Source organism: Giraffa tippelskirchi, chromosome 6 (genome assembly GCF_054371585.1).
Source record: "Giraffa tippelskirchi isolate mGirTip1 chromosome 6, T2T-mGirTip1v1.2.pri, whole genome shotgun sequence".
Taxonomy (NCBI): domain Eukaryota; kingdom Metazoa; phylum Chordata; class Mammalia; order Artiodactyla; family Giraffidae; genus Giraffa; species Giraffa tippelskirchi.
In genome coordinates this window covers 118,810,454-118,833,848 of record NC_137280.1, presented here as the reverse complement: position 1 = coordinate 118,833,848, position 23,395 = coordinate 118,810,454, and positions in this window count along the sequence as shown.

Genomic DNA, 23,395 nt, shown 5'->3' with positions numbered 1-23,395 from the left:
TGGCCTAACAACAGAGCCTCTTGGAGGTCTCATTGAGACCAGGCACAGATCATCAATCTCGCTATTTTCAATAAATGATGCTGTCTAGTGGGTACAAAGTGCCCTGAAACTCCTCGGACCCATGGTTGCAAAATAACACTATTAATCAGCGAGTTTCCTGTGCTGTTCGTGGGGACAGTGCTGTGTGGTACATCTCTTGTTTCAGTAACACAACTCAGCCCAGTACCAGGCCTGCTGGAATTGACCCTCCCAGCTCAGCTCAGGGAATATGTGTGGCCAAGAAAGAAGAGGGCATAGAACCCACCTGCTCTGCCAGCATGAGCCTAGGGGGTCCCTTGGGGAGAGCCACAGGGCTCAGCCAACCTGACCATGACCTCAGCCCCCTAGTGGCCACAGCCTCCAGCCTCCCTTCCCATGCATTCTCTGTTGGTCACCCAAGCCCTGCTCCTGAGCGTGCAATTTTGGTCATAGCGTTACTTTAATCGAGCCCTTACCTGCACTCCCTGTTTAGAATTGCACCCCCTCTTCACACTTCCTGTTCCTGTTCTCTGCTTTATTTCTCTTTTTCATGTGTAACCAGCATATCTTGCTTCTTGTCTATCCCACTAGACTGCAGGTGCCATGAAGCAAGGGTTTTGCATCTGGGTTTTCACTATATCTATGTGCTTAGGTCAGTGAGTGCCTGGCATGCACTCAGTGTCTCTAACTCAATGCCTAAAACCCCCACATTTGTTCCCCTGGGTTTTCAGGATCCTAGCCCGGGCCCTCTCTAGCTTGGCCCAGACAGCTTTTTTGATCTTCTCCTGCATAGCTTCCTCCATCCCACCTAACACATAGCTGCCATTGCCCCCAACTGCTTCCTGGCCCTTTAACCCCTCCCACCTCACACATACTGTTCCTCTACCTGGATTCCCTCCTATTCTTCACCTTCCCATCATCCCCAGCATCACTGCCCCCAACCCCACTCTCTCAGTTCCTATCCGTCTTTCAAGCTCCATTTGAAACGTCACTTCTTCCCAGATGCTTGTCCCTGCCCTGCTTCCCCCAGACCAAACCCACTGTCAGCATCCTATGCTCTCCCTGCAGCACAGCCCTGCCCCTGTGGCTTGATATTCTGTCTGTGACCACCTGCCTACTGCACTCTGAAGCCTTCAGGGAAACGAAGACAGTTTCTCTGGCTGCTGCCATGGCCACCACCATCAGATCCTAGGTGTTAGGTGGAGGGCTTGATGTGGATGATCTTACTTGATTTCCCAAGCTCTCCATGAGGTAGGGATGTGACCACCACTGTCATTTTACAGAGGAGAAGTCAAGAAACTCAGTGAGTGTCACACAGCTGGAGCCAAAAGTCAGACCCAGGTCTGACTCCAGAAACCTGTGCTCTTAACCACTCCCATCCCACCTCCTACCCCCAGATTGCTGACTTAAAAAAAAATTTTTTTTAATATATTTATTAGGTCAGTGATACATATCAGTTTGTGAAGTGAAGTGAAATAGCGTAGTTGTGTCCAACTCTTTGCAACCCCGTGGACTGTAGCCTACCAGACTTCTCTGTCCATGGGATTATCCAGGCAAGAGTAAAAAAATTTTTTTTAAATTAAATTTAATTAAAATTTTTTATTGTATGTTGGAGTATAGTTGGTTAACAATGTTGTGTTAGTTTCAGGTGTACAGCAAAGTGGTTCAATTATACATATACATGTGTCTATTCTTTTTCAAGTCTTTTCCCATATAGGTTTTTATAGAATTTTGAGCCGAGTTCCCTGTGCTATATATTAGGTCCTTGTTGGTTGGTTTTCTATTTTAAATATTTGTCAGTGTTTTTATTCACTGTGATGTTGGGGGAAATATCATTTTTCCACACCTCCAGTTTCCCCTGACAGCTTCTGACCCCTTGCCCCGCCCATTACTGTCCCTGGTTGACAGGTTTCGGGGGAGGAAGTGGGTGTTCTGCCCTGCCCCTTCTCTTTCTCTTGGTTCTGGGAGCCAGGCTGTCCCCAGACAGCCTGTGCTCCTAATTGCTGTCAGTCCTCTGGTGTGTCCCCAGCTGACAGGGTGGGAAGGACTACTTATTTTTGAGGTCGAGTGTCAGAGAGCCCCTTGCCCTCAGATACAATTCAATTGAGGAATTGAATTCAATTCATCCTGTTCAAAAACCGAGGTAGCCTTTTGGTTTCTCCCTCTTTGAGTATCTTATTTGTCAGTTGGCTAAGTCTTCCCTAGTGGCTCAGATGGTAAAGAATCTGCCTGCAATGCAGGAGACCAGGCTTAGACCCCTGGGTCAGGAAGATCCCCTGGAAGAGGGCATGGCAACCCACTCCAGTATTCTTGTTTGAAGAGTTCCATGGTCAGAGGAGCCTAGTGGACTGTAGTCCATGGGATCGCAAAGAGTTGGACACAACTGAGCAACTAACACTTTTCACTTTCAGGTTCAGGCAGAGAAGGGGTAGTTAATTACCAGGTCCCTGAATAGAACTGAGGTGGTGTGAAGGGAAGAGAATGTGAGGAACAGAAAACTTGGAGAAAGCATGCTGGGCAGAGGAGGGTGCACCAGGCTCTTTGCATGGAATGGAGGTGTGGTCCAGATATAAGGAGAGCCTGGGACAAAGGAGAAGCCACAATAACTTTTCAGGGTGATGAACCTGGGCCCTCGGTGGTCCCATGCTGGGCTTGAAGAGACCAGAGTTACGGGGCAAGGTGGTCCTTTCAGGGCAGCTCCCATGCTGGCACTCTGAATATGCCTTTGTGCCTCCGCCATTGGCCTGGCCCCCATCTGGTTGGCATCCTGCTGGCCCATGGCCAGTCTGCAAGGAGCATGTGGGCTGTGGTCTTTGGTGTTAGGCCAAAGTTCTCCGGACTTTACTCCAGGCCCTGTGCACCTGTCCTGTGCACTCAGGCCCCACCTGCCTCCCAGCCAGCTCACCCCGCCCCCTGCACTCCTGCCTGTGGGGCTGTTTGGAGTTTCCATGGCTGCAGCTCACTTCGAGACCCACTTCCCTCCTCCGAGAGCAGCAACTCCAGCCTACCTGCCTGGCCACGCTTGGCTGTATCATTCCTGGAGGTGTGACGTCACCCAGAGCAGGCAGCCTGAGGTGAGAATGCTCCCCTGTGAGGATATGGCTGCTCAGAGCTGAGCACTCAAGGGCTGGGTGGCTATTCTCTCCGTTGAATGTAGCTTCTGAGCCTGGGTGGTCTGCCTCTGGGGTTTGGCAGGTGGAAAAGTGACAGAGGCTCAGGAGTGTCCCCAGCTTAGCCAGAGCCCTCAGCAGCCTCTTTGTTCCCCACTTTCTCTAAGAAGATCAGAGCCTTTTAGTGGGGCTTATTGGGTGCAAAGTGCCTTAAGCGCAGCACCTAATTCCATCCTCACAGTCTTTTTCCCCCATTACAGCTGAGGCTGGAGAGACCAGGCTCGAGGTATCAGCAGGTGCTACACTTGTGCTCATTTCTCCATCCTTTCTCTACCAAGGCGGGTGCTTCTCCCATCAGGTCCTTCTGCCTCCTTTTGTGATCAGACGTGCACGAGCGCTGGAGGCCTGATCTGAAGCCCAGGTGTGCCTGCCTGTGGAAAGTTCCTGCCAGGACCAAGCTCACTAGGGCCTCTGGTTTCCTTTCCTGCATGGTGGTTTTCTGCCCTTGGCTGGATACATGGTCCTTAAGCTGTCAATCTGCACCTACCCCTGTGCCTGCTGAGCTGGGAGAGGAGGCTAGGCAGTATTGGTTATGGCCCCCTGGGGCTCTTGTGGTCTATCAGGGCAAGACAGAAAATTCATTAACATTTCAGTGGCTTAGACCAATAAGGTTATAAAGTTTATTTCTTACACCGGTAGGGGTGACTCTGGTCAGGCAGCTGATGAAGTGATTCAGGGATTCAGGCTCCCTCTGTGTCACGACTCTGCTGACTTCAGTGACCCACGGACACTTAGGGGTCGTTTCCTCTCCAGCCAGAATGGAAAGCAGCCAGGGTGACTCCCCCGTGGGAGGTCTGTCCGGGCTTGCAAGGAGCATTCATTGCTTATGTCCACATTCCATTTTGTCAGGACTCATGGCCACATCTCACCATCGGGGCAGCTGGGAAAGGCCATTCTGCTGAAGGCCCAGGAGGAGACATGCTTTGGTGAGCATGCAATGCTCTGCCCTGAGGCCTGTCTTGGCCACGTGGGGGCCATCTGCATCCGCAGAATCCCTGCATCTCTCACTGCTGCTCCCTGGGGCATCTCTCCTTGCTGAAGACCCTACAGCTTCTGCAGGATCAGGGCCCTGGGCGGTGCAGGCTGGGTTCCTGCCCTGACTGACGTGCAGATGACCACAGATGAGGCCTTGCACCTCTTGTGGTTCTAATACCTGTTGAGCCCACCTGCCTCCCTGAGTGGTCAGAGGAGCAAGTAAAGGCACGCAGAGACTATAAAGTGCTGAAGGGAGGAGGAGACAGAAGGAAAGGGAGGCTGATCACAGCCAGGCACGCCCCGCAAAAGGCTGTGGATGCTCAACCTGAGGATACTCAGGTACCCAGTATGCACGGTTCATCAGGCCCTGCCATCCACAGCCAGGCTGTCCACCTTGACCCTTTGTTTGATCACTTCCTCCCAGGGGATCTTAACACACAAGTAGCATTTGATCCAGCACTGTTCTCCACCAGTTAAAAATAAGGCTCATAAATTGAGGCCATGCCCTAGGGGACAGCAATGTTATAAGCTCATCACCTGATGATGTTCAAACCTAGTTATAAAAATACACAGCACTTCTGCACTGGGGAGTGAGTGACCTACTTTGTATCTCATGGACCGGCACTAAATGGTAGGGGGCAGGTCCGGGCCCTTGTTCTTTCTTTAAATTTCTGGCAACCCATGCTCTCTGGCTGATTCCCGAAGCCCCTAACTGGTATGTTTTTCCTGGGCTCATGCTGCGGCTTGCTCAGCTCTGGGGCTCAGGTTCTCTGGGCACCTGACTGGGAGACTTCTCGGGTTTCTTCTGGTCTCCCCTTGGAAGGGTGTTGGTCCCTTGGAGTGAGGCCTTCCCAGGTGTTTGGTCTCCCCCCTGCACTGTGCCTGGTGCTGAGGTCTCGGCAGGAGGGGACTCCCTCTTCCTTGTTCTCATTACTCCTGCCTCTGCGGTCAGCTCAGTGACCTCGCAGCCTCCCCTGGGTCCAGAGGCTGAGGACAGAGAGGACCACCCACTTGCTCTTTGCTACTTCATTCAACAAGTGTTTACTGAGGGTGTTCAGTGAGCCAGGCCTGACGGCCAGCAGGGCACACAGATGTGAAACCTCCCATATGGAGCTCAGCATGCCAGGGGAAGGTGGATGTTTACCTACTAATTTCCTGAATGTATCTGTTTATATATCTCTCGATCTGTGTTTGCAAATCTGTCTATATCAAAACTGACAACGATGATAAATTCCAGGGAAGGGGGACACCTTCATGGTATGGTTCTGGGAGGCTATAGCATGGAAGTTTGACTTAGTCACTGAAGTCAGGGAAGGCTCCCTGGAGGAAGTGATGAGGTTGACAAGATGAAGATGAGCGAAGTAAGCCGGGTCAGGGAAGAGAATGTAGAATCAGGACATGGGCTGTGGAGCAGAGTGAGGGAGGTCAGCTGAGGAAGCCTCCCCAGGGCTGCCTAACCGTAGCTGTCTCTGGGTCCCACCGAGGGTGCCAGGGCTGGTGGCCAGCATTGTATCTGCTGACCCTCTTCCTCTAATATCTGTGTCTCTAGTGGGCTCACACCATGACTGTGCAGCAAGCACTTCCTGGGTTGAATTCAAGAACATTTCTTCATTTTTCTATTAAATGTAGCTTCTGTGAGGTCATAATATAGCCTAGAATCACCTGTCTGATCAGCTTTCATGGTGGTGATGGTGGGGGGCAAACGCCCATACCTAACTCTACCCTTCTTGTGAAGTTCAAATATACTCTCAATATTTATTTTTTAAGGGAAGATGTTAGTTTTCCTGCAAAAAGAATCTGAGATGTTCACTTGCTTTGGAAGTGGAGGTGCCATTGTATCTGACATGTTTAGAAGCTGGGCCTGAGAACTGAGGTCGCCTCTTTCTGTGCACTGCCTCCTGGTTGATGTCGACTTTGTCCACATCAGTGTGTGGTCAGCTGACTCTGTGGTCCAGGTTGTGGGTGACCAAGGTGTTTACTGTGGCTGAGTCTGGCCTGATGGGGCCCTAGGAGGAGGCCAGTGGCTCACTGGTGCCACCATCTGGGAGAACCCCTGAGAGTGGTTCTATACATCATGAGTGGGCAACAGTGCTAAGGTGAAGTTGCTCGAGGCAGCACACGGGACCCTGGGTCGCTCTGGAAGGCCAGCTGTCTGTGTGAGGTCCTTGCTGTTCAGTCGCTCAGTCGTGTCTGACTCTCTGAGAACCTATGGACTGCAGCACGCCAGACTTCAGTGCCATCCCCATCTCCCAGAGTTTGCTCAGACTCAAGTCCATTGAGTCAGTGATGCCATCCAACACCTCATCCTCTGTCATCCCCTTCTCCTCCTGCCTTCAATCTTTCCCAGCATCAGGGTCTTTTCCAATGAGTTGGCTCTTTGCATCAGGTGGCCAAAGTATTGAAGCTTCAGCTTCAGCATCAGTCCTTCCAATGAGTATTCAGGGTTGATTTCCTTTAGGATGGACTGGTTTGATCTCCTTGCTGTTCAAGAGACTCTCAAGAGTCTTCTCCAGCACTACAGTTCCAAAGCATGAATTGTTTCATGCCTAGTCTTCTTTATGAAGAAGACTCTCACATTCATACATGGCAACTGGTAAAACCACAGCTTTGACTATTCGGACCTTTGTCAGTAAAGTGATAGCTGTGCTTTCTAATATGCTGTCTAGGTTTGTCATAGCTTTGAGGTCCTGCTCCAGCATTAATGCCTCCATCAGCGATTATGCCTCTTCTGTTCCCACATCTCACCCCTGGCTCTTGTCCACTCTGCGTTAGTCTGGAAAGGACCTCACTTGCAGTGCAGGCTCTAAGGCCTCTGACTCCTTCCTCACACTGGAGTTGATTTTTATCACCTCACTTGTCATTTCCAAGGTCACTCCCAGCCCTGATTGTGGAAACACCCGACCTGCTACACTGGTCTCAGGGAGGCACCCTGGGGGGGTAGAGGAGGCCCTCCTGTGTTCTCCCAGGACCTCCTGGAAGACCTAGGATGGAGCCAGGAGGGGTCTCTAGATCTCTGAGGCCAGAACTTGGCATTAGAAGTGTGGCTCGAGAGATCATTGCTGATGTTACTGTTACCCTTTGTGGGACAATTAGAGTGTAGTCAGGAAAATAAATGAACTAGACAGCAGTGGTTTTACTTTGTTATGTTTATGCTTACCAAAGAACTTCCCAACTGGGCTCTCATTTATTTCCCTCTAAAATGGTCCTATCTGTCATAGGGTATTACGACATACAGGTACTACTAGTCCCACTTGCCAAAAGAGGAAACTGAGGCCATAGAGGCTGCTTGACTAGCCCCCGTTTTCGAGTCAGTTTGTGGCAGAGCTGTGAAGACATAATGTACGACATGCTTCCTGCCCCTGCTCTTGGTTGCTCGTTCAGAGAAATGAGATTTAAGGCACAGATAGGAGGCACTCGCTCCCCACCCCTCCTGTCCCTCCATGATCAAAGTCTCAGAGAGAGACAGGCTGCTAGTGTCACCCTGTCCAGCACACTCGCTTTAGGACCTTAACTGAGAGGTGAGTGTGACTTCAGGGTCACATGCAGACCTCCTGGGACAATAGAGGGATTGGATCACTCAGCAGTGGATGTGGTGGGCTCCCAACTAGACATGCTCTAGCTCTGAGGACCAGGGCTAGGGCTTCCTGGCCTCTGTGAGGTCTTCTGGTTCATGAGCAGGGTAGGGCTGAGGAGTCAGAAGGGCAGATAGAGCAATCCTGGCCAAATGTAGAAGGTAAGACTTAGGGACACTGAAGAGAGAGGGAAGGACCCTGAGACGCCCAAGCAGATCCATCCTCAAAGAGGGAACACAGGTGTGTCTCGGTTCTGACCTCGGTACTCCTCGCTGGAAGGGCCCCGGGGCTGGGACTCTCCCATCGGAAGGCTCAGAGTCACCCAAGCTCCTGCTATCCAGCCTGCCCTGCCCGATGCATTATTAATAAGGCAGACTTCATTTCCAGTTTTGGGGTGGCTAATTTGTTCTTACAATCATGATTTGAAATATCACATGAATAATTCAGAGAATGATTTTACTGTAGTTAGATAAGCCTGTTAGCTGTCACACATCTGAATAAATTAGCTTCTCCATCCCATGGGGCATGGAGAAGGGGTGCTGACCATGCAGCGGGGGTCTAGCCAGGCCAGCATAACACCCGGGTCTTGGCTTCAAGAGACCAGGTCTGCCTCGGGGCTGAGGGGATAATAGGCATTGTCATTTGTCACGGAGGTGCTTGGTTGCTGTGGAAAGTGGGTCCTTCCCAAATGACAGTCTCCCTTGCCCAGATCTGGATTGAAGATGTTCAACAAGCCTTGGGTGTTGCCGCTGAGGCCCCTCAACTCAGAAATGTGTCTAGGGTCTGTGCTCTGTGTGCAAAGCAGGGAACTCTGCCAAGTGACAGTTACAGAAAGGCCCCGCTCTCTCCCGCATCCATATACTCCTTTCAGGAAGGCGGGGCACAGATAGAAATTAACCTGATTTTTAATGTTGCTGTTGGTGGTGGTGGAGTGCTCTGGCTCCATCCCTTATTAAGTGAGTTATCTTTGGGAATTTGCTTCCTTTCTTTGGGCCTTGGTTTCTTTATCTGTAAACTGGTTACAGTATTCTTAACATGCCTCAACCCACTGGGCTTTTGTGAGAGATGAAAATGAAGTAATGAGCATACAAAACTTTTGCAAACTGCAGAGTCTTATAGGGATATCCAGGTTACTCAGTGCTGCCTCCTGCAGGAAAAGCCTCCGTCCTCAATAGATACCTGTTGTTGTTCAGTTGTGTCCGACTCTTTGTGACCCCATGGACTTCCCTGTCCTTCACTATCTCCCAGAGTTTGCTCATACCCACATCTATTGAGTCAGTGATGCCATCAAACCATCTCATCGTCTGTCACCCCCTTTCTCCCCCTGCCCTCAATCTTTCCCAGCATCAGGCTCTTTTCCAATGAGTAGGCTCTTTGCAACAAGTGGCCAAAGTATAGGAGCTTCAGCTTTAACATCAGTCCTTCCAATGAATATTCAGGGCTGATTTCCTTTAGGATGGACTGGTTGGATCTCCTTGCAGTCCAAGGGGCTATCAAGAGTCTTCTCCAGCACCAAAATTTGAAAACATCAGTTGTTTGGCACTCAACCTTCTTTATGGTCCAATTCTCACATCCGTACATGACTACTTGAAAAACCATAGCTTTGACTATACAGACCTTTGCTGGCAAAGAAATGTCTCTGCTCTTTAATATGTTGTCTATGTTTGTCATAGCTTTTCTTCCTTGGAGCAAGTATCTTTTAATTTCATGGCTGAGAAAAGGCAATTCTGGCCCTCTCCTCAACACCTATCTAGTATTTGAGAATCTATTCATTTCCCTGTTTATGTAGCCATCACTGGTCATGAGCCAGGACCTGCCTTTGTCCTCTGTCCTTGTACCCCGGATATCATTCTCAGAAACAACTCTGGTTAGGAGAGGTGGTCACCGGTGCTGGGACAGCAAAGCTTCTGACCCTGAGGATGGAGCTAGCTGTGGTGTGACTGTATGACTGAACAACTCTGTTGGTGAAGGAAGGATAAGGTGCCCATAGGCCCCCTTAGGGAGCAGCCTGAGCTCCAGAGACCAGGGAAAGAGGCAGGTGTGGCCTGGCAGCACTTCCTGGTGTAGTGCTGGCAATGGCATTGTCAGCAGGTGCCTCCTGAAAGAATGACCTATCCTACTTGGATAACGCAGGCTGGGTTCCCACTTGCATCCCAACTGGAACTCAGCTTGAGGGGGAGGTTGGGGAGAAGCTGAATGGGGCCTGTGGGGTGGATTGAGGTCTGCAGCTGGGGTGCCAGGGCTGTGATGGAGGTGAGGTTGAGATCTGGGGCACCCTCACGGAAGGGGAGGGAAGGGGCCGAGCACCTGGGAAGGGCTGGAGGGAGAGGGAACTAGGGGCTGGGGCTGCAGAGGCTATGGTCAAGGGCAGCCTGGCCTGGAGGAGGAGGATGCAGGGTCTTGGCTCAGACCTAGGGTCAGCCCAGGGCCCACCACTGAACAAGGGCCATGACCTCTCCAGACTGATTTTTTCATCTGTGAAGTGGAGGTGAGAAATGCACTGCATACCGTGCTGTCCATTTCATGAGATAGTACTTTGAAAGCTATTAGCACAGGGCCTGGCCTACAGGGAGGGTTCAGTACACATGAGCTACCACCCCTACCCTCATCATTGTACCAGTCGTCATGGGTTTCTAGGCACTTGTCAATTGCCCCAACCTGCAGAGCTTTCCCTGGAGTCCTGGCCAGATATGTATGGAGGTACAGGGGGAGGAGATGTATATGCTACCAGTCCCTTTCACAGCTTCTCCAAGGCTATGCTGAGCATCTTTCTAGCACCGCCCACTACCCACTACTTGGGAGTTCAGAACCTCCTCATTGGCTCCAATTTCTGCCTTTGCCTTAGTCTGGGTCAGACTCTTAGGCCCAGCTTAGATGCCCTCAGGGGTGCATGTGTTGGGGGAGGTGGGGGAGACTCTACATTTTAGGGACACTTGGTTAATTGAGTTGGAAGATCGTTCATCAGTGCGCACAAGCTGGGGCTGGTTGTGGATGTCTTGGGGGAATCCTCTGTATTAGGGAGCCCCAGGACAGAGTGGGAAGAAGGGTTTGAGCACTATGTGAGGGAGGAGTCTGTGAGGCTGTGCAAGAAAACAGGATGACTGGCCCGAGATGCTGGAGGCAAGCAGGGCTGCTGAACAAGCCATTTGTCAGGATCTCGGTGATAGGTATTCAAAAGGAAAAATATTTGCATGTGTATGTTTTTTCCAAAATGATTAATATTCAAATTAGTGTTGGAGATTCAAATTGTTAAAGTGTAACTAGGCATAAAACTTCTCTGATAGCTTGCAATTTTCGGTTCAGTCCACTGTTCCCCACTTCCTCCACACCTCCCTATCTAGTTCCCAGAAATACTCTGGGCTCCTACAGACTTGTCCAGAATGGCATCCCCAGAATTCAGTTCCAGCTTCTGACCATGCTGTGGGTGTTTGACCCTCCAGGCCAAAAGAGGGGCTGCCCTGTGACCAGCCAGAACCCTTGAGGTGCCCACCTCCTAACATTGCTCCCCGCTCCCCACTCAGGCATCTCCTGCACACATCGTATTCCAGAGGTGCACAGCTAAGACACAGCTGTAAACAATCCACCCCATGCTCTGGTAGTGTCAGTGTTACCCTACTGTTTGCACAACAATCTCTGAAATCCTTTTTCTGGAAATCACCAGACTAGCTTCACAGCCCTCTAACCTCTATTTCCTTCTGCTCTAGTCCAATGAGCACCGCCCCCATCCCCACCCTCTTCTGTGGTTCCCTGGGCAGGGGTGCATTCCCCGTCTATACCGTTGTTCATGCTGTGGCCTCCATGGGAGTGATTCACTGCACTACGGCATCGTGTTTCAAAGTTCTTTAGGGCCCACTTTCCCTTAACCAAACATAATTCCATTTTGCAGTTGGGAAAATGAAACTGGCAGAAGGTGGTAACAATAGTTTTATTTCTCAGGTCTAGAGCAGGCTGTAAACATGCTTTGCAGTTTAGAGATTGTTCTTTTTTTATGCTATAGAAATATATATACCATTTTATTAAAACATTAAATAAGATACGTGATATCACTGTAACTTTCATAATTATGAAGTTGTATGGATATAGATGATATTACAAGTTTTCTGCAACCTCTGATTTGACATGATTTCTGTGGGTGACATCATCTATTGTGGTTTGTTATCTTCTTTCATAATTGAAGGAGATGCTAAATTTCATTTAGTGATAAAAGAAATCAAGGGCATCATTCTTTTCTCATCCAAGTTCACAGACTCCCTAAATCTTACACAAGGAGCCCTTAGGAGTCCATGGAGCTGTGCTTAGAAGCTGCAGAGTTCTCATCATGATCTCATCTTACCAAGGTATTGCCTGATGCCAGATAGGATTCTTGCAACCAGAACTCCCAAGTGAGATAAGGGCAAGCAGCAGTTCAATGGATGGACTCCCTTGTCATTAATAATAATAGTAACAGCACACACTTTAGAAAAAAAATGATGGCCAAAATGTCTTATGTGCCAACACCTTGCAGAAGCCTTTTAGAGATTGTTCTTAATCCTTTAAGATACCCATGGGGGAAGGAAGTTCACTGCAGCATTGATTCATTACTTTTAACCAATCTTATGTTCTACCTATGAGATCTTTTGTCTGAGAATGACTCACTGAGCCTGTGTCCCATGAACCAACCCCTGGCAGACTGGTTCTACCAGCCAATCACACATTTCACCCTCTCATAGTCCCTGCATCCTTATTCTTGGCTTGTCTTTCCTCTTATGCCCTGAGTATTCCCTGAGGGCAGGTATGAATCTCCATGTCCTGGCACTTAGCATCCATTCGCCTATCCATGCATTCATCCATCTCTTCATCCATTAATCTAAACAATATTTATCAAGCATTTAATGAGTTTTATAAGTGCTGAGAATAAAGCAGCTAACGATGTAAATCCATTTCCTGCCCTCTAAAAGCTCCTTGCCCATTGGCTAAGGCTGAAAGGCAAGCAAGCAGTTACTGTGCAAGGTTAGGGGGCTATGGGAGCCAGAGGAGGCACAGACCCAAATACGGTGGGGAGGAGCCTTCCAGAGTCAGTGATGGGTAGGCCAGAAGAACAGGTGCTTAATATAGGGGGATTTTAGGGTCTCGTGGTCCTGGATGTGGGCTTCCCTGGTGGCTCAGACAGTAAAGAATCCACCTGCAGTAAAGGAGATCTGGGTTTGATCCCTGAGTCAGGAAGATCCCCTGGAGAAGGGAATGGCTACCCACTCCAGTATTCTTGCCTGGAGAATCCCATGGACAGAGGAGCCTGGCGGGATACAGTCCATGGGGTCGCAGTCCCTGTTGTGCAAGCTGATGGACTGTGGATGAGTGAGTTCACCTCTTTGAGCTACGGTATCCTCATTTCTGAGATGGAGATAATAATATCTGTCTCATCTGGTTATTGTAGGGATTTAATGGAATAATATATATAACGTACTTACCATAGTGCCTAGCACTATGCTCAAATCTCTAGCTAGTAAGCTGAGACCTGCAGGCTGAGTAAGAAATTGCCAAAGATAGAGCATTCTAAGCAGTGGGACTGGCACATGCAGAATCCAGAGGTGGGAGAACTCATGGAAGATTCTCTCTCTGGTGGGCATCTTGGCACTCTCTCCTGCCTCTGGGAGTCAGGTGAGGGCTGGTGAGGAGGAGGAGAAGGGAGAAGGGTCCAGCCTGGTGGAGTGAGTGGAGGGATGGTCATGGCCATTTCGGGAGGGAAAGGGCTGGATCAGACAGCAGGGAGCGCCATTTCAGAGTGCTGGAGTGGGTGTTCTCAACTGGTGGCTTAGCCCCTGGTGTCCTTGGGGATGGGTCCGGAGCCATGACCAGGCCACATGTGCATATGTCTGGCACTCAGAAGGAGGTCCCCAGACCTTGGTTGTTGACTCCAGGATCTGTATCCAGCCACCAGCTTCAGACTGGAGCCACAGGTGCCCCTTTCCTCGATGGGAGCAGGATGAAAGCATCCAGACCCTCCTTCTCTCCAGCTTCCTCCCCAACCCAGCCCCAACTAGAGGACCCAGATTTTGTATGGTGAGCCCCACAGCCAACTTTCCACCACGTAGGCCAGAGAACCACAGTTCAGTTCAGTTCAGTCGCTTAGTCGTGTCCGACTCCTTGCGACCCCATGAATCGCAGCATGCCAGGCCTCCCTGTCCATCACCAACTTCCAGAGTCCGCCCAAAGCCATGTCCATCGAGTTGGTGATGCCATCCAGCCATCTCATCCTCTGTCGTCCCCTTCTCCTCCTGCCCCCAATCCTTCCCAGCATTAAGGTCTTTTCCAATGAGTCAACTCTACAAGTTGGAGGCAAAAAGACTGATGTGAGAAGGAGGAAGGACAGAAGAGATCAGGGGCATACAGGGCCTGGGTGGGAGAGCTTTTAAGGGTGGGTACAGCTGCAGGTGGGTGGGATGCTGATAGACTGAAAAGTGGAGAAAGAAGATTTTAAGAATTTTTACTATGCTTTATGAAGGAGTTTCCTCTTGGAGATAAAGTTTCAGCTTGCTTTGCAATTTAATTTTTGAACTGGTACTTAAAAAAAAAAAGCAAAACAACTTTATTTTCTGCAGTGCTGGGTTTTTATTGCTGCACGGGCTTTCTCTAGTTGTGGTGAGTGGGAGCTACTTTCTAGTTGTGGTGTGTGGGCTTCTCATTGTCTTGTCTTCTCTTGTTGTGCAGCACAGTCTCTAGAGCATTTGGGCTATAATAGTTGCAGCATGTGGCCTTAGTAGTTGTGGTTCCCGGGCTCTAGAGCACAGGCTCAGTAGTCGTGGCGGATGGGCTTAGTTGCTCCACAGCATGTGGGATCTTCCTGGGTTAGGGATCCAACCTGTGTCTCCTGCTTTGGCAGGCGGATTCCTTACCACTGAGCCATCCAGGAACCCCTTGGTCCTTTTTTAAAAGCAAAGTTATACCCAGACTCACCCATGAGGTTGAGCTCCCTGATAGTTCAGCGGTAAAGAATCTGCCTGCAATGCAGGAGACCCTGGTTCAATTCCTGGATTGGGAAGATCTCCTGGAGAAGGGATAGGCTACCCACTCCAGTATTCTTGGGCTTCCCTGATGGCTCAGCGGTAAAGAATCCGCCTGCAAGGTGGGAAACCTGGGTTCGATCCCTGGGTCGGGAAGATCCCCTGGAGCAGGGCAGGGCAACCTACTCCAGTATTCTTGCCGGAAGAATCCCATGGGCAGAGGAGTCTGGAGGGCTACAGTCCACAGGGTCGCAGAGTCAGACATGACTTGAAGTGATTTAACACACACGCATGCCCATGAGGTGGGCCAGGTCTACATGGCTTATATATTAGGGCCTCCAGTCTGAGAGTTTGGGCCCATCCATGGTCACATGTGCTGAGCCAGTGATCACATCTGAGCACCCCACACAGGAACATTCCCCCTAGAACATGCTGAACTGTGGGTGAAATTGCATGTACCATATTTCCAACCATAACCCACGAAGTTTGGAAATAAATGAAAAGTAATTTGAAGGCGAAGTGTATTACTACACAGACATTTAAAAAACTGCCTGGAAGTATGCCTAAGTCAAGAGGAAAATCCAGAAAAAAAACCCAGGATAATTAAAAGTACAAAATATCAACCATATGGGATGTTGCCAGAATAGTTCGTTTAGAAAAACTGTAATATTCTAAATTCCTATGTCTCTAGGAAACATAAAAACAGAACAAAACAAAAAAACATATACACAGTGAACTGAATCCACTGAAGCTCTTAGAGTTATAAAAAAAAGGCTAAGAAAATTAGGAAAGCAAGCAATAATAAACTGAATAAACAAGACAGAAAAAATGAATATTGATGGATAAAACCAATATTTAAGCCTTTGAAAAAACTCACAAAGCCATTAGTTCAATTGATCAAAGAAAGAACATGTATAGAAGCAAATAGAACCAGAAATGAAACATGAGATGCAACTCATAATATAAAAAATATTTGTACGATTTGAGGAGAATATTGACTTTATTTATATGATAAATATGCAGATACGGACATGTATCTGCAAAAATCCAAGATAGGGTTTCAACTGCCACTAGCACATTTGCAAAGAAAATGTATCTTCTGGCTTTGTCACTGAGATCTGTAATGGGTTGAATGGTGTCCCCCCAAAAGATAGGTCACGGTCCTAACACCTGGTGCCCTTGAATGTGACCTTATTTGACTATGGAGCCTTTGCAGATATTATCAAGTAAGATGAAGTCATTAGGGCAGTCCCAGTTCAGCCTGACCAATGACCTTACAGGACGAGGGGAAAATTTGGACACATAGAGAGAAGACACCCTGTGATGACAAGGGCAGAGACTGGAGTGATACAGCTGTGAGCCAAGGGACACCAGGACTTGACAGCACTGTCACAAGCTATGAATAAGCAGGAAAGGTTTCACCCAGAGTCTCAGAGCGAGCATCACCCTGCTGATACCTGGCTTTCAGACTTCTGGCCCTTGAAAGTGTGAGAGAATTTCTGTTGTTTTAAGTTTGTGAGATTTTGTTACAACAGCCCTGGGAACCTAACACAGGTTCCTTCCATATGTCAGCTGTTGGATCACATTTGTAATGTTCCTCTGAAGTTTCCCTATTAATCTTTTTGATCTGTCGCTCAGAGAGTAGAATGTACAGTCAGGGGCATTTGTGTCCATCTTCCTTGCATCTGTGCTATTCTGTGGCCATGGTATTTGAGTCACATATATGTCTTGTTGCCATTGTTGATTCATTAAAGAAGAATCTATTCTGTTGTACCTTTGGGTATCTCATAATACTCTTTGCTACCATCTACTTTGTTACAATGTAATTCTTGGTTAATTTTTTAAGGGCTTAGCATGTGGCTCAGTGGTAAAGAATCCACCTGCCAATGCAGGAGATGCAAGGAACATGGGTTCAACCCCTGGGTCGAGAAGATCCCCTGGAGTAGGAAATGGCAACCCACTCCAGAATTCTTGCCTGGAAAATTCCATGGACAGAGGCCTGGTGGGTTGCAAAGAGTCGAACACGACAGAGCGGGTATACACACACACACACACACACACACACACACACGCTGTACCTTTGTGTATCTCATAATATTCTTTGCTATCATCTACCTTATCTATTATAATGTAACTTGGTTAATTTTTTTTTTGCATACTAGAGCAACATTTTAGCTTTTCCTACTTAGGGGTAGGGTTTGCTAAGGTTTTTCTTAGAGTTTCTACAGTTTCAGAGTCCATTCGGAAGTTTTTCTGAGGATTACTTATCATGCAGATATTATATGCAGGCACAGGATTGGCACTGGGGACAGAGATGCCCTGCATCTCTGGCTTTGCCCTCCCAGACCTCAGAGTTCAGGAAGTTTTACAAGTATCAGCTCTTCTTTTTGTAGGGAGGTCAGCTCATCTGCAAGTCACATTGGCACTGACACAGATGGAATGCTCTGTCACTGCCGGAAAAGAGAGAGTGAAGAGTGAAGAAAAGCAGGAGGAGAAGACACGAGGGCAGGATACGGAGTGAAAAGGGAGGGCTTGGGGTCTTAAAGATCTTCAGAGAAGTGTTGTTTTCTTGCAACCAGAGACTTAATAGGGGGCATCCCAGGTTCTGTTCCCTGGAGAAGATGTAATTTCAGGTGGAGGTGGCCCTAGCGCTGTGATGGGCTCACAGCATTCCTTTTGGCCGTCTCTAGCACCCAGGCCCTTCCTATCGGACCCACTGTCTCTGTCTCTGGCATGGGTAGGGGGTGGGGGGCTGAGAACAGCTCAGGTTGTTCTTTGTTCTCAACTCCTGAGTGAGCCGGATCTGTAAACCCTCTGCTGTCATCGTGATCAAGAATTCCTTGGAAAACTGGGCTTCTCTGGAGCAAAGCACCTGATTTTCATCTTGGGAGGCAGTGCCCTTTAATTATTTTTATTGGGGTATAATAGCCCCTGACAATGTTGTGGTAATTTCTGCTGTACAACGAAGTGAATCAGCTGTGTGTATACATGTATCCCCTCCCTCTTGGGTTTCCCTCCCTGCCCCTCATCCTACCCATCTAGGTCATCACAGAGCACTGAGCTGAGCTCCCTGTGCTATACAGGAGGTTCCTACTAGCTATCTGTTTTACACACGGTAGTGTATATATGTCAATTCTACTTTCTCAATTCTCCCTACCATCTCTTTCCCCTACTGTGTCCACAAGTCCATTCTCTACGTCTGTGTCTCTATTCCTGCCCTGCAAATAGTGCCTCATAGTCTGATGTCTCTCATGCCCCTGACTTTAAGAAATTCTGGCCTTTAACAAGAGAGAGGGTGCCAAATCTCACCATCCTTACAGACCATCCAGTTTAGCTGGCTCCCAGGATGGATGAAGAAACTGATCCAGTGTGACAGCCCCCAGTGAGCTGCTGGCAATGGCCTGACTCGCAGGCTGGAGCTCCCTTGGCCCTCTGGCTGGACATTGGTGGAGTGTGTGTGCTCAGTCATGCCCGACTCTTTGTGACCCCACGGATTGTAGCCCACCAGGCTCCTCTGCCCGTGGGTTTCTCCAGGCAAGAATACTGGAGTGGGTTGCTGTGCCCTCCTCCAGGGGATCTTCCCGACCCAGGAATCAAACTTGTGTTTCTTATGCCTCCTGCATTGGCAGATGGATTCTTTACCACTAGCGCCACCTGGGAAGCCCAGGGCATTTGTACTGGTCACCCAAGTCTCTTTACCCAAGTGAGAGCTGAGTCTGAAAGCGGTTGGTTTCCTGGCTGGCCTGTTCTGAGCTGGTCCTGGCGGCCAGCACAGGGGGCCTGTACAGAAGGGCCTTCTTCTAGCACTGGGTACCATACGTTCTTGCCTCACTTTGATTTCCAGCTCCAGTCCAGCCATTAGAGTGAGTGCATCCATCATTCCTACAGCTTCTACCCTGGAGCCTTCACAATTTAAGAGGCCTCTGATGAAATAAGCCCTGTTAACAGAAGCCATGGGTCCAAGTCTTCATGTGACCTTCTGTGACCTGGGACTTCTAACTTAGCCAAATTTATTTATCCTGATCTTCATCGGCCATGAGGGGGTGGCCTTAAAAGCCCATAAACCAAACCGTATGGGAAAGGGTTGAGCAGCCTGGAAATAAATCACCAACCCTGGTGACTCTATGCCCGAACTCAGGGCCAAAGACTCAGAGTGACTCCTCTGGCCCCATCTTAGGAGCCTGGCCTGGTTGAGGAGCAGAGAGTGGTGGCGGGGGGCCATGCTCTGGGTATGATTCAGAAACAGCACTGTGTGTGGAGTGGAACTGCAGTACCAGAAAACACAAGTAAAGCCAGAGCCTCCACCACGTGAGACATAGTCTTGCCCTGGGCCCCGTGTGGCCACCCAGCCCACCTCCTGAGCAATGGACAGCAAGCTTGGCCAGCCATGCAGCATCTCACTCAAGGCTAACAGCTACCTTGCAAACCAGATGTTATTTTTATTCCCGTTCCCATGGTCTCAAAACCAGAAAGTGGCAGAACTGGGGTTTGCACCCAGGAGTCTTTTACTCCAGATCTGTGCTTTCATGTATCCACTGCCTTCAACTTCAAAATCGCGGTGGGCATGGTGGCTCAGATGATAAAGAATCCACCTGCGGTGCAAGAGACCTGGGTTCAACCCCTGGGTCAGGAAGATCCTCTGGAGGAGGGCATGGCAACCTCCTCCAGTATTCTGGAGAATTCTGGAGTATTCTGGAGAATTCTGGAGAATTCCATGGACAGAGGAGCCTGATGGGCTACAGTGCATAGGGTCACAAAGAGTTAGACACGACTGAGTGACTAACACTTTCACTTTCCATCAACTCAATGGACATGAGCAAACTCCGGGAGATGGTGAAGGACAGGGAAGCATAGTCTTCGATCCCTTCTGGAACTTACATTCTCTGAGTCCTTTCTTTCCACCAGCCAGACTATTCATAGGGAAGAAAATGTCCATCAAGCTCACCAGCTCTTGAGGTCAATAGCCTGGTGAGACAAAGGCCAGGAGGCCAGAGGGGCCTAGCTTCCCTGCCAGTCTCCCATATTCTACCAGCACCTGAAGCCCAGTCCCTTCTATACTCTGAGACCAAAGAGGTGTCCCAAAGGTCAGAAGGGAGTTAAGCTTACTTCTGGCCTGGCCCCATGCCCAGTGTCCTTCTACACTTAGTCCCAGGGGGCAGAGGTGGGTGTGTGGCTTTCCTAGCCCCTCTGTGGATCTCCTTCCTAGCTCAGTCCACTGGACCATGGCCTAGGACTCTAAAGATTATTCTAAACAGTGATGGCCATCCCACTGTCATGCCAGACCCTGAAGGGTGTCTTTCAGGTTCACCCAGGACCTCCATTGCTGTTTTTATTTTTTTAAACTTTCTATTTTGTATTGGGATATAGCCAATTAACAATGCTGTGGTAGTTTCAGGTGACCATCGAAGGTTCTCAGCCATATGTATACATGTATCTATCCTTCCCCAAACTCGCCCTTGTCCAGGCTGCCTCATAACATTGAGCAGAGTTCCCTGTGCTATACAATAGATTCCTGTTGGTTATCCATTTTAAATATAACAGTGTTTACATGTCCATCCCGAACTCCCTATCTCTTTCCTTGCAACCGTAAGTTCATTCTCTAAGCCAATGAGACTCTTTCAGATGAATCGTGCAAGATTACCAAAGGATGAACAAAAGATAAAACAGGTATGTTTGGTGAAATTAATGTATTCATTTAAATTTTGAAATGCACAATATAAAGAAGGCCACAAAATTACATGTGCTTATTAGCACATTGCTGTTTTTATTAGCTGACACACACCCAGGTAAATTTCCCTTCTCTGAATTGCTGGCACTGATCAGGGCTAGAGGAGCACAGAAACCAGAATGCAGTTAGATGTTATCTCAGTTAATTCACACCTGGAGAGAAGCTGCCTGAGATAGCTCTGAACTTCAGGAAGACTCTGGAAAGTTGAAAATCATACAGGGAATGAAAGGAAATTCCTGAGATTTAATCCCAAGATGCCTGCATCAGTTTCTAAATCTTCACTATTCCAATATGACATCTCCAAAGCTCAAAGAACAAAGACATCATTAACATGGACTTTAGTTTTTTGGGAAACCCAGGGGGTTGGGACTCTCAGATGCACAGAGTATCTGGCTCAGTGTGTCCCTGAGAGGCCTCTAACCTGTGAATGTGGGGGAGGTGAGAAGTGGATTTGGGGGAGGGCTGATGGTTGGTCCCTGAGCTCTCTAGGGAAGGTCACCCAGGAAATCTTGGTTTGAGGCACCCCATCTTGCTGCTGCCCCTCCTCAGCAGCAGCTGAGGTGCAGCCCTTGAACCTGCCCACATTGGAGGGGGTTGGTCCCACCTCCACTGCTGCTGCTCCCTGCACAGACTCACACATCTGTAATCTCTGCCCCAGCAGGGCCCCGGAATGTTTGCAGCCTTGGAAATAGTCAGAACGTGCTAAAAATGCAGTGACAACAGTCGTCTTTGGGGGATATTTTTAAGGGTAATAGGATCTGAGAGTCATTAGTGCCAGAAATGTGGATCTCATCTTATTTTTAAAAAACAAGGTGTCATATCACCAGATGCTCCTGCCAACACCTCAGACCATGTCATCAAACAAGCACAGCCCTGGTGACTCTTGAGTGCTGGGGACACAGGTCATCCTGGTGGGCGTCCACATTGGGTCCCATGTCTTCACGGTTCTAACTCGGACAGAGAGCCTGGTGTGAGGAGGGTGAGCTCCTAACTCATTGCTTCTCCTGCCACATTTCTCATGAGGCCCATCCCAAGGAAGCGCGATGTTCAGGGCTCTCTGGGCATGAAGGCCACAGTCAGCAAAGGGGGCCCCACATAGAGCAGGTGTGGTTGACCCCTCTGGCAGGTGTCTGAGGCCCAAGCTGCAAGGGGTCTGGGCTCCACTGGCACCCAGAATGTCCAATGCATCCTGGCTCTGGAGGGGGACCCAGCCCCCTAGTTGCGGTCCTGCACAGGGATAAACATGAAGCTTGGGGATTTCAGAGGTAAGTCCCCCTCCTCCCTGACTTGTGGTCAGAAATACTGCTCAGATGACCTTTTCCTCTAGATCTGCACTGTCCTATACATAGAATGCAAGCCAAGTAGAAAAGAACAAGTAACATTAATTTGAGCAATACATTTAACCCAATCTATCCAAAGTGCTGTTATTACAATGTGTGATTTATATATAAAACTGTTAAGGAGCTAGTTGACATTCTTTTTTTTGGTACAAAGCCTTTGAAATCTGCCATGTATTTCATATTCACATGTATCCATTTAGATGAGGCACATTTCAAGTGCTCAGTAGCCTCATGTGGCTAGTGAGTACCATGCTGGGCAGTGTAGGTCTAGAGCCTGTTCTTGGGAAGCGTGTGGAAGGGTTAGAGGGTGGTGAGGTGGGATAGGCTTTGGCTCTGTGGGAGTTGATAGTTTGTCATTCACGGCTGCCTTTTCCTAGGGGATCCAGGACAGCTGGGGGTGATGGGGTCCCCATCCGGCCTTTGCACATGCAATTCTCTCTCCATATGGCCAGCGGACCGGGTCTTGGGACTCTCTGGTTCATTGCAGATGCTGGAAAGAGTGCAGAGGCAAACTTCCTGGGGGTGTGGGCCCTCTGAAGAATCAGCTTTCCTGACCTCCTTTTGCCTCCCCCGTAATATGATTTCTCTGTGAGACAGAGAGCAAGGTCATCCATCTTTCAACAAATATTCCAAACCACTGACTATTGCAAGGCTCTACTCTAGGATCTGGGAATAAACAGAGCAGTAAAAAAAAAAAGACAAAAGTTCCTGCTTTCATGGAGCTTTTCAGTTGGGGGAGGTATGTGGAGAGATTAATAAACAAATATATATCAGTAGTGATAAATGTTGTCTTAGTCTGTTTGGGCTGCTGTAGCAAAATATCATCGACTGGGTGGTGGTTTATAAACAATAGACATTTATTTCTCACAGTTCTGGAGGCTGAGAAGTCTAAGATCAAGGTGTCAGCTGACAGTATCTGGTGAGGGCCTGCTCCTTCATGACCTGATTATGCCCTTAAGGCCCTGTCTCCCAATACCATCACGTTGGGGTTTAGGTTCTAACATATTACTTTGTTGGGAGGCAAGCATTCAGACCTTAGTACATGTGAAGATGTAAAATAAAGTAGGAAAAAACATGAGGAGTACCGGGAGAGGATGTCCACACATTGTGAACAGGAATCTGAGACCTCTATGATGGTGACACTCCTCGGAGACTGGAGGAAAGCTGCAGGAGTGAGGTCAGAGCATGGAGCGGGACCCATATAGTGTGGGCCTTAAAAATCTTTGTAAGGTCATTGACTTTTGCTCTGGGTCAGATTAAAGGTCACTGTGGGGTTTTAAACAGAGAGATGACAGCATCTGACTTAATTTTACCAGGATGTTGGATTGGTTTTCTGTTGCTGCTATAACAAATTTGGTGGCTTTAACAGCTAAAGTTACTTTTTTTAAAAAAATTGAAGTATATAGTTCATTTACAATGTTGTATTAATTTCTGCTACACAAAAATTGATTAGGTTGTATACACACACACATATATATTGTCTTCTTTTTTAGTGCTCTTTTCCATTATGGTTTATTATAGGGTATGAATATAGTTCTCTGTGCTATATAATAGGACCTTGTTGTTTATCCGTTCTATACATAAAAGCATACATCTACTAACTCCAACCTCC